The following is a 12,059-nucleotide window of genomic DNA, read 5'->3' as shown; positions in this document are numbered from 1 at the left end:
GTCCCCAGGCCCAGCTCTCACTCAGGCCATCCTTGGTCCCTCCTCATATCTGCATCTCTTTGCTCCCACCATGCTGTTTCCAAATGGACAGTGCCCTCAATTCCTGTCCTCCCCAAATCCCAGGATAAATTGGTATCTCTCTTCTTGGAGTATTCATATTTAAGATGGAGTAACTTTCTTACTATAAAATTTGAGACATCAAGTTTTGTTTCATTTTCCTTTCTGGACAGGGGAGGCCCTTCCTAAGCAAAGCCCGAAAACCACGCTGCACAGGCACGACCTCTGTTGCTCTGGTCAGGGTGGCTTGTTACCAAAGCCACCACCAGGAGCTGCCATCTCCTTCTCATCTTTTCTTGTCCGTTCGTGTGGCTAAGAGCTACATACTCAAGGTGTGTTAGGGGACAGCAGCATCAGAATCACCTAGGAACTGGGAGAAGTGCAGGGCCTCAGGCCCCACCCCAGACCTGCTGAATCAGACTCAGATTTAAGAAGGCCTAGATCACAGGCTACCAACCCACTGACCTTGAAAAACTGAGACACAGTTTCTAAGGAGTGATTAGAAATGGAAGAAATTCACCAAAGTAAGAGTTTACTTATTAAATACATTGCTTGTTTTAGAAGAAACTGGACTGAGAAAAGGGGGGTTGAGTAACAATCAGGCACTGCTGTAAATAGCTGCCGTTTTTGCATAGCTGTGGACCTCATTTCCATCCAGTGCGTCGTGCACATGTCCGCGGCTCCCAGACCGATTGATGTGTTAGAAGGGGGAACCAGACAAGAGCAGATAAGAATTCTCATGCTTAGATTTCTTCTTTAAATTCCCTTGAAAAATTACCCAAATCAATGCACTAAATCTCCAAATGGCTTTTGCAAACCAGATAAGCTTGGCAGTTTGGGTTCACATAATTGGCCAGTTTTGCTAAGAGACTGCCAAAAGCACCATTGTCTAAACTTAACTGTTTTAGTTTAAGGATACCATCTAGGTTTAAAAGCCAGCATGCGACTTACTTTAAGAGGGTTAAAAGCTCCGAGGAGAGAGCTGTTGTACTCTCATTCTCTTAATTTTTATATCCTATGGTTCAGACCCCTAGAAGAATAACAACACTGTTTACTTTTATGAGCCTAGGCGTCAACTGTGGAGAGTCTTGAAGAATTTCACTTTTGGCACTTTTAAAGTGCTTGCCCTTCCTCTGGGTTCTTCATGCACAGTGGGGTTCACCAAGAGATTTTTACTTAAGTAGGCAGCATGATATCGTGATGCGTGTGGACCGCAGGACCTGACCACCTGGGTTCAGGCCTAACCTTTACCAGCTCTGTAAGGTGGGAAAAATAACCTCATACCGTTCGTTCTAGGGCTGCCATGATGCCTGAGTTAACACAAGTTAAGGCTCAGAGTAGTGGTTGACGTGTAGTAAGTGCTGTGTAAGCGTTCGCTGTTACTGTCTTCCTTCAAAACCTAAATAAATACCTGGCTCGCCCTTTTTATTTTACAGATGAGGACATGGAGACTTAGGAAGGCTCAGGGTCTGTCTGCTGTATGGCCGGGCTGGGAGCCTCGCCTGCCCTCCCTGTGCTCCTGGGGGCAGCTCTGTGCTGGGTTGGCAGCTTCCCTCCTCCCCCTGCCCCACTTCCCCCCTCCCCAGCTGTGTGGGAATTCTTTTCCTTCCATTCTATTTAACAAAAATGCCCTCGGGGACGCAGGTGAGGGTCAATGGCAAGAACAGAACTTGAGATTGATTCAGGTCCTGAGTGTTCTTTGTATGTTGATCTCCCCACCCCCCAACTCAAAGTTCTTTTCACCTTTTTACCCCCAGCCAGCCACTTATGGTCTTGGATGCTGCCAGCAACCAAACCGGTCTGTGACACCTGAGACTGTTACCTCAGCTGCTGTTAACAGCAGAACACTTTTTAAGTGACTAAACTCAAAGCAATAACTTCCCTGGGGTCTTGATAATTCCTACTGCCAATCACAGCACTTTGCTGGGATTAACTAATTAATCCTCACCACATCCCCACGAGACAAAATTAAAAATAATTCTTCCACAAGTGTAAAGCACCTTTTATCTAAGGATTACCAACATTGATGCATTTGTCCCCCATGTCAGTGCTGCAAATTTCAGAGATAACAGGAAAATCATTACCACTTCAAGAACTGAGAGTAAAGAAAACTCCCCGCCAGGACTCAGAGGAGGAGATGGGGGTCGCCCAACAGGGGCATCCAGGCAGGATCCGCACTGGGGTACGCCTGTGCTCAACGTCCCCAGGGGAGCTTCCAGGTGGGTCTCCAGCTCGGTGTGGTCCTCTGTCTTCGCCATGTGCACAGTTCCCCGGGGGCCATGTCTGGCTAAAGAACAAGAGGTGGCTTCCTGGGTGGATTCAAGCCTGTGCTTGGCTTCCTAAGGAGCCTCCCATTTCTGCTCTCCCATGTGTCTCCAGAAAGCTGGTTCCTTGTCACCTCTATGTACCCAAGTTCTGTTTGTGACTGAGGTGAAATGGAGCCAACAGTCAGATGCAATGGGGAGGAGAGAACCTGAAAAAGACATTACAAACCGTGGACCTCAAAGGGAAGAGGAGGTAGGAGGGGTGGGAGGGAGAGAAGTCAGTCTGCCAAAGCTCTGGAAACAGCATCTGGGGCAACGGAAGAGAAAAGAGCAGTCCGCACTCTGTGACCCAGTGATAGGTTTGCCGTGATTTCTTTGCAGTTCCTTTGGCAGTGGGTTAATTGTAGTTGACTTGGAAGCACAGACAGCTGTTGCTGAGCTACAGCCAGAACTGCATCACCCCACGTTACCTTGTGGGTGCTCCATACAGAGACGCCTGAAAGACAATAAAGGGGGATACAAATGGTCACTTCAGAGACACTTCTTCTGCAGGGCCAAGCAGTTGTACTTCTTCCAAGCCTTAAATGATTGGTACAGACAGCACTCCTGGAAACAGTTTGCTGGGTTCTCCCCTGATGACAGCTGCGGCTGTGGAGCTCAGAACCCGGGACCTGCAGGATGTCGTGTGCCTGAGGTTGCTGCCTGCTCCCTCTAGGCCTCTGAGGAGCAGGGCATCAGAGAGGGTGCTTGCTTACTTCTAAATTTAAGAAAGAGAAAGTGACCAAGAACTGTCCATTTAAAGGGATTTAAAGAAACTTAAAGTCTTATGACAGGCATATAAGGCTAGACAATGAACGGACATCTCTTATTTTGCCAGCCCAGCCCCCCTTTCTTTGGAAAACTGACGTTTTCCCAATCATTGCATTCTGGAGGGGCCGTCAACCATAGGAAATGTCTGACGTTTCTCTGTCCCCCACTCATGAGACTAGGCAGATGGCTTTTGCTAGGCCACTGGACACTTTATGCTGGAGAGGAGAATCTGGGGAGATCCCCTGGGAAGAGATTGTTGGCAGTGGTCCACCAGTCGGTCCTTCCCTTCTTCCTTCCTCCCGGGTACGCAAGCCGACTATGTGCCCACTCCACTGCGCGCAGGTGCGGCAGTGCGGTCAAGTTCTTTCCAGTGGAGTCAAAGCATGTGGGTCAGCCCCAGGGCTGGGCCTGAAGCCTGTGGGTGCCCCTCCGCCACTCGTCTCGTTGGACTGCTGACAACATTGCTGTACAGGCAGGCCGGCTTTGACCGTGTGGACAGCAATGCCCTGGAGTGGCAGAGCAATAGCCTGCAGGGAACAGGGGCCCGTGATGGACTTCACAGACCTCACAGAGCCGCCCACCCAGCTGGAATGCTCGTCTCTGGCTGTCAAGCGAGAGAGAAACCACCTCTTTGTTCTCTTCTCTCTACTCCCCTGTATTGTTAGGCCTTTGGTTATAGCAACCTAGTCTTTTAGTTTTACTGATACATACTCCACTCAGAACCCCCGTCCGAGGGTGTCCCAGGGAGAGGCAGTGATCCTTCGGGGCTGCGCGCTCGGCTGCGTCAGCGGTGGGGGTGGGGCGTGTTCTTCTGGGCGTGCGTCGCAAACTCATTTCTTCTGCTGCCAGGTTATTCGGTTGCACTTTTAAAAAAGAATCTACAAGCCCCCCCCCCCCCCCAATTTACAACATCAATAAAAAGTAAAGTATCTTGGGATAAGCATTTTAAAAGAAATGTACAGGATCCACATATGAAAAACGGTAGTATTTTTGAGACACACAGGAGAGCTGACTAAACTTAGAGACGTGACAGGATGAAAAACCCAGTTGTGAAGGTGCAGCCTCTGCAGATCAGTTTGTAAGCATTCAGTTATTCTACTAAAAATTACGGTGAGATTGTTTACAGATTGTGGCAACAGTGATTGGAAGTTACAGGAAGACTAAATGGAAGCAAAAAGTAAACAAGAAAATATAGGAAACTAAGAATTTGGAGGACAGCTTACCTTACAAACCATCAAAATTGTTAAAATGCTACAGTATGTAAATCAGTTTGTACTGTTTCAAGAATAGACTTACAAATTAATGGATGTAAGATAGAAAATTCTGGTAATTGCATACATAGACACATATAGATGACTTTATACATTGTAGTTATATGCTTTATATTAGTAAAAAATGGTTACACTGCTCATTTAGTGATCATAGGATATTAATTGGTTGGCTAAGTAGAAAAATATCAGTTTTCTATTTATCCCAAAACAATAGAATTAATTTTTTTAAGGGAACCATTTTTAAAAGTATATTTTATGATTACACTATTACAGTTTTCCCAATTTCCCCCCTTAGTCCCACTCTGCCCTGCACCCCCGAACCCTCCAGCACTCCCCCCTTAGTTCACGTCCATGGGTTGTGCATATAAGTTCTTTGACTTCTCTGTTTCCTATACCATTTTTTACCTCTCCCTATCTATTATATGCCTACCAATTATGCTTCTAATTCTAAGGGAACCATTTTTAAAATAAAAGAACTAGAGTAGGTATTTATCTGATCTTGCAGTAAGAAAACAAAGGATGATATAAAAAATAAATATCGATAGATTTGATGACCTAAAAATTTAAAAATTTAAGTAAAAAATCATAAACACACAGCCTTGGCCAGTGTGGCTCGGTGGTTGGCACATAGTCCCACAGCTGAAAGGTTGTGGGTTCCTTCCCAGTTGGGGCGTGCCCCTCGGTGGCAGACTCGTCCCCCAGTCCGGTGCATGCTATCCCTGGTCCCAGCGAGTACCACCTCTGTCTGGGTGCATGCGGGCGGCAATTGACCGATGTTTCTCTTTCTCCCTTCCTGTCTCTCTAAAAGCAAGGAAAAATGTCCTAGGAGAGAAATAATAATGGTAATAATAAGCAAACATAGAAGGTAATTCACAACTGAGGGAAAAAATAGCAAATAAGAGCTTTTATATATAAAGAGCTATTCACATCAATAAGAAAAACTCCTCCATAAAAAGTGGACGAAGAGCCTGAGCAGACAATCTGCGGTACTCAATAGATATATGAAAAACTCCAACTTCAGTCGTGATCAAGCAAATAATGAAACAACAACGTAGTAGTATAGGGCGTCAGCTATCCAGTTGCCAAAGGTTCTAAAACGTTGTTATATCCAGCCACGAAGTGGAAATTCCTACACATTCAGAGTTATAATTTATCAAACCTTTCTGGGCAAATTTGACAATGTATATAAAAAACCTTTTACTATTTATATTCTTTGACTAAACAATTACACTTCTAGGCATTTATTGTATGTACATAACCAGAGAGCTCCCAAAGATTTGTGTTAAGTATCATACCATTAATGACAGAAAAACAATCAAAATAAAAGATACTGTTTGAATATGTTACAGTTTGTCTACATGGTAGAATTGTATGCCTCGATTACAAAGTTCTGTTTTGGAAGAAAGTGTAACAGAGTAGGGAAATGCGCCCAATGTAATAGTAAGTGAGCGAACACAGGATCCATAGTGGCCTCTGTGCCTTCCATGGCCTGATGGTGCCTCTCCACCCCCTTCTGACCCATCCGCTCCACTGTGCCCCTCACTGCACCCCATCCACCCCGGAGTCCCAAATATTCCTCCAACATGTTCTTCCAGCACGTCCAGGACTTGTGTCCCCAGACTTTGACCTTGTTCTTCCCTCTGCCTGAAACATTGCCCCAGGTTATCTGCATGACTGCACTTCCACTTGGATCAGTTTCTGACCTCACCTCATGGTAGCAGCAGACCACCCCCAGTTACTCCCTGTACAAGTAGTAGCTGCTATTTACCACGCTCATGGCCATCCCACCCTTCCTAGCCCCTACCCTGCCTTGTTTTTCTCTATAGCACTTACTGCTACCTGGCACATGACATATTTTCATGTGTATTTATTTTCTGTCCCCCATGAGGACAGGGGACTTGTCTGTTTTGCTCATTGCTGTGTCCCTATCACAGTGCGGGCCATCAGTAAATATTTGTGGGATGAGTGAATAAAACATCTGACAATGCTGTGTGGCTTTTGTACAAAACCCTGAGGCAATGGGTTGATGTAGCTCAAATGGCCGAGGAGGTGATACACCAAATGTTAACTGGCAGTTCCTGGGTGGCCAGCTTGCTAGTGATTTTGATTATCTCTGTATACTTTTCTGCACTTTTGCAACTTTTTGCTGTAAACAGGTTACAATGAGAGAGAAATCAAATATGCTGTTGTTGTTTTAAAATTCCATGATTTTCAAAGATCACCCAATACCTGAGCTGGCCAAACGTTCCAAAGAGTAAACAATTCTATTTTTTTAGTTCTCACTGTTTCCATTTTACAAATTTGGTGACTCTTCCACAGGGCTCTATTTTATCAGCCTCTGCCTCCCGGTGCTTCCCTCCACAGCCTTCCTCACTTTAGCGAGCACCTCCGTGGTGTGAAATTTCTTTGGGAGAACTTCTCAGTTTACGAAAGCAACTTCTTACTCTCCACATCCAGTGTCCTTGGCCCAGTGGCAGCTTAGGAATTGCCAAACTTCCTTCCCCCTCCTCTTTTCCCCCTCCTCCTCCTCTTCCCACCCCCCTCCTCCAGCTCCTCCTCCTGCTCCTCCTCCTCCTCCCCATCCTAACCCAGCCTCTTCCTCCTGTTCTTTCCTGGGACCTGCATTGTCAGGTGCCTAGAGGCCTGAGAGAGTAGCCTTCCCTGGCTCTCAGGCCTCTAAGGGGAAGGGAAGGTTACTCGAGGGTAATCGGGCTGGGCAAGGTTACAGGGCACAACTGCTATTAATTCCCAGTAAGACACTTCATTGCAGGGCCTACCTCCTGAGTCCCACCTGCACAGGGGTGGGCAGCCAGCCCTTTGAGGACACCATGTCCCAGCAGACACACTGACAGGGAGGGGCCTGAGCGGTGAGATTCTGTGGTCCCAAATCTCAGGCTCCCTTGTTTGTACTCTCACGCTTCTTTCCAGTCCCGAGTATCTAGCCGCAGCACGAGGTGAGCGAAAGGTTATCACTCACGAACAGGCACTGTTGTTTCTCTTTTCACAGCACCTCATTTACTTAAAAATAATTATCCAAGCACAAAAAGTAACCGTCTCTTGACAACCAGAAGCACACCCGCAATGACCAGAGGGTACACAGGTGAAGGAAGGATGTCATCAGCCATGACAGGATCACGCTCCTCCTTGGCGCACCAACGGGTCAGCAGTGTTTTCAAGGTGAGGAGGATGACATTCAGCTATTATTTGTAGACTCAAGGGGAGGGCCTGCAGGCTGTGGGAGGCTGTGGCAGTCAGGGACAGCTCGGGTTTTGTTTGAGCAAAGATGACTCTGCCTGTGGCGGGGTGTGGCGGGGTGGGTAGAGTGGGGGAGTGCAGCCTTCCCCGGGCAAAGGGCACCCTCTCGCTGGCCTCTTTAGTCTGGGTTACAGGAGTGGGGGTTGTACCTTCTGAGAATGTACAGCATTGTGCTTACCAGCAGCCCTGGTGTTTCTGAACCGTAGCTGCCCAGGAAAGTAGCTCAGTATGCATCCACTGTCCTAGGTCAGTCTCTACTGCTATTTAAGAATCCTCAAACTGGGCTCCTCCTCGGCTCTTTGTGAACACACTGGGCATGCCTCCGTGTCTGACTCGCCACCTGTGGACTGCCTGTTCGTGTGTCTGTCCCCCCCCGACACCGTGTCTTAACCCAGATCGGCAGGCCGGTGTCCGGCACACGGGGCTCAGTCGGTGTTTTGTGAACATGTTTTTGGAGACTATCTTTGAAAGTTCATTTTAAAACATTCTGAACATTGGTGGTTCCTTGGGAAAAATTTTATTGAGAGGAAGATTCATGGGAATACTTTTTTGGATTTGCCTATTTCTGCATCTTCAAATGCTGAAGCAGGAGCCTCAGGCCTCAGAGACACTCAGTGCCTCTGGTGGGGTTTGTTACTATTATTCGATACAGTATTTGTCACACTGCAAGTCACTTGCATGTGTCTAACATGTAAAAATTTAAAGCCCTTTCAATTTTCTTGTCCCTGTTACTATGTTCCAACCTCTGTGGCATGAGCTGGGGGGGTGGGGCATATTTTAAAATCTTATAAAATCAAATACTCCTTGCAATTTATCTGAAAGCCTTATTTTTAGAATTTAGCAGAATTTTTCTTCATTCAGCACATGATTATTGCACACCTATTATGTGGCAGGCGCTGCGTAAGGCACTGAAGTCACAGCTCCTGCTCAGGGTCGGAGCACTGGCACAGAGAGGTAAGGGCTGCAACAACGGCATCAGGAGAGGCTGGGGAGCAGCGGGCAGGAGTGCTTGCTTCTACTCACGGAGCAAGGAGGGGCCAGGCCATGGGGACGGTGATGCTGAAGATGAGGATGGTGATGATGCCATCAGCAATGTATGGGGCTTATGACATGCCAGGCACAGTTCGGGGTGCTTTACGCATATTAACTCAATTCTCACAACCTCCATCTGAGGTAGATCTTGTTATTTTTGTTTTAAAGATGAGAAAATTGAGATACACAGAGATTAGGTGAATTGCCTAAGATTATAACAGTCAGTGGTGGAGATTGTCTAGTTGCTTAGGTTTCGGGGCTAAAAACTGCAGCAGTAATGCTGGCAAAGAACAGGTCTTCTGCTCCTGCCAAACCCTGCTTTCCCCAGTCCCCCTCCTGAGGTATGGCCCACCTAGTTCCTGAGCCAGTCCATTAGTTTGACCGAACTGTGAGTGCCTTGTCCATATGGCACACTTGCTGTGTGGCCCTAGTCCTACATACCCAAATATCCCACCACAGAGAGAATGATGGTTAAGATAGAGGATTCCAAGTCAGACAGTCCTGGGCTAGACTTCTGATCCTGTCCATTCTTAGATGCTGACCTCTGAGGTGTAGGTCCCCACCTCCAAAATGGGGATAATAGCCATATCCATGTCTCTGTGGCCTCACACATCAGCTACTCCTTGCATATACACCCCCACGCACGTACACAAGATGGGGCCCCGAACCACACAGACGCTGAAAGTGAGCCAACCTGGAAGCCAGCCGTGGAGTTCCCCGGCATGACTGCAGCCATTGTTCTGCTGCTGGGGAGGGCCCTCTGGCAGGGGGGGCAGAGGGCTGCCGGGCCTTCAGTGGACATCTGCCTCAGAGACTTCCTCTGCCTTGCTGTCTGGAGACATAAGCTTCTCCTTCAGAAGCTGAAGTGAATGTTGTGGAAAGAAACTGCTTCGTGGAAACAGCGGCTGTGACTGTCTGCGAGGCTGGCGAGCAGACTGGAAGTGGGCCTAGCCGGGGGCTGCGTCCCTGGGGCACACCTCAGAGAAGCCTCGGGGCCAGCAGCACACTCTGTGTTTATTCAGGGGTTTCCTCACTGGACCCGCTGAGGAAACAGCTTTGTAAGGAAAGGGAAACCATATGGGTTAGGCAAGGTACTCAGTGGGCCTAATGGAGCCCGAGTGGCTGCCTACAAATTGCCTCCTACTTCAGTGCCAAGGCAGAGCCCTGCATGGGCTCCGCGCCAGCCATGGGACACCAGGCCCTTCAGAGGCGCCTGCCTATGGGCCAGCACCTCCTGGGAGCACCTGGGGCCTTTTAGGGAAGGCCACTACTTCTTCCAAGCCTTCCAGGCCCCTTCTGTCATGTCTGAGAGGAAGAAATTTGTTTGTGACAGAACTGCCTGTCTCTTCCCTTACTTTACTCCCCCATACCCTTAGCCTTGATGAGGTGTTTTTTTTAAGCCCAATAAAACACCAAAATATTCAGTGAAAGGTTATAATACTAGCAAGAGAGAGGTTTGGTTGTCTAATGAGAGCTCCACTCAGAAAACAGGATTCGTGCAGCTCTTTCAGAACGAGGGGCAAGCTCCGGAGGTCTTGGGGCTCGGAGGCCTCGGTGAGGCTGGTGACGGGGTTGTGGGCGGGCACAAGGCGGAGGGCGAAAGGAAGCAGGGGGAAGTACTAAGGGAGCAGGAGCCCAGGCACATTCAGAGCTTGACCCTGGTAGGGACAGCAAGGTGACCCGAGCAGAAGCAAATACATGATTTTGTTGTCCTCAGACTCAGCTACCCGTGCTCAGCTAGAAGGAACAGTGGGTTCCTTCAGGAATTGGGCCATGGTTTTTAGGGGAGGGTAGAGCAGCATGGTCCACCTTCATCCAGTGGCCTGAGTATCTCCTGTGTGCTGGCACCACGCTTCCTGCTGAGGAGAGACCAAAGGACCCTGGGTACTGAAGGGCTGGAGCTCTTGCTGAGGAAGCCACTGCTGCAGCAACAATCCCAGACAGCAGTGACTGAAGGAGGAGCAAGAGCCCCTAGGGGGTGGCAGGCAAGGGAGGTGTCATGGAGGACCAATGTCTTCCCCTGGCCTTGAGGAGTGGCAGGGCAGAAGCAGGAAGTGGGACTCGGGGTCGAGCCAGGGATACAGTATTCTGGAGCTGGCTTTAAACCTGTCTGTGGTGGGGTCTTGAGGGAAAACTTTTGCTGCCGTGAGATACCCCTTCTGGCCACAGATCACTGCCTCCCAATCACCCAGTGCTCTGGACTGGACCCAGCCCTGAAGGCCACACTGAAGGGGCTGGCTAGGCAGGGTTTGGGTGCTCAGGGAACTCTCTGGACTCTGGGCTCTTTGGCACCCTGGCCAAGAAGCACCCATTATACATACATACTGGGAAGTAAGGGAAGCCGAAGGAGACACTCATAGACACTCAGGAAGGTTTTTGCAGGCTGGAGAAATACATGAGGCACCCACTGCAAGTGTGCAGCCTCTGCCCAGCCCCTGTGCTAAAGTTCCAGTGGAGCGGGAGCAGGTGGCTGCACTGGGCTGGGCTCAGGCACATGGCTCTTGGCCAGGGTGCCGAAATGCGCGGGGTCCAGAGAGTTCCCCGAGCCCTCACACCCAGACTGGCCAGCCCCTTCAGCGCGCCTTCAGTCCAGGGTCCAGTCAGGGGCACTGAACGACTAGGAGCCAGTAATCTCTGGCTCTGGGAGGCTCTTCTGGGCTCACATGGCTCCAGCATGCCCGGTCACCTTCTCCTGCTCTGATGTTCAGGCCTACAGACCTCTTGCTTTCTCCTCCAGGGACTTCCGCCAGATACGGCATCAGGTGACCCGCACTGGTTTACCCGGGACCAACCAAGCAGCCACCACACCCCACCTGTTTATCCGCCCCTCCAACCCATTCGCACATTAAACCTCTTAGAAATGTGTTTGGGTTTTTTTTTCCCTTTGAAACTATTTCAAAAATGTTCTCCTTTCTTTTTTTTTCCTTCAAGAGTTTTATAAGAAAAAAGGATCTCGAAATGGTTGGTGTGGATAATGAGAAAAGCAGGATTGGGTGGGTAGTTACAAGGTCAGGAGATTTGGAAGAAAAAAATCTTTTTTCTGCCATCATTGGACCCAGTAGAGAAATAGTTTCAGCTATTCCGAGAAATGTGAGCAATGCAGAGGGATTTATGTGCCCCAGTAGCCAAGTGCATTGTATACAGTACCTTATAGTCACAAGAAGATTTTACACATAATCAAGAATATCATTTTGAAAGAAGGGGAAGTTTGTCAGAGGTCGATCTTACTCACCCTGCTTCAGCCAGCATTTGCTGCGATGCCCCTGGTGTGCAAGGCACCCCGACGCTGGAGCTGAGGCTGCTGCAGTCTGTGGGATCCAGGGAAGGGCCGAGAGATGAAAGATTTTTCCATGAGTTGAACAGCAGTCTT

At 48.7% G+C, this 12,059-nt stretch overlaps 1 long non-coding RNA gene across 1 annotated transcript; it reads left to right on the top strand.

The window, feature by feature from the left end:
* The first annotated feature begins 7,094 nt into the window (after nucleotides 1-7,094).
* Nucleotides 7,095-11,554, top strand: LOC123813908. Its single transcript, XR_006784817.1, has 4 exons — nucleotides 7,095-7,269; nucleotides 7,410-7,579; nucleotides 8,551-8,611; nucleotides 11,427-11,554. It is a non-coding gene; the product is annotated as an uncharacterized LOC123813908 (long non-coding RNA).
* The last annotated feature ends 505 nt before the right edge of the window (nucleotides 11,555-12,059 follow it).

The sequence above is a fragment of the Phyllostomus hastatus genome, unplaced genomic scaffold, assembly GCF_019186645.2.
Source record: "Phyllostomus hastatus isolate PE091 unplaced genomic scaffold, TTU_PhHast_1.1 phas_contig_1, whole genome shotgun sequence".
Lineage (NCBI taxonomy): Eukaryota > Metazoa > Chordata > Mammalia > Chiroptera > Phyllostomidae > Phyllostomus > Phyllostomus hastatus.
Note: the sequence above shows the minus strand (reverse complement) of the source record. Positions and strands in the feature narration are given on the sequence as shown.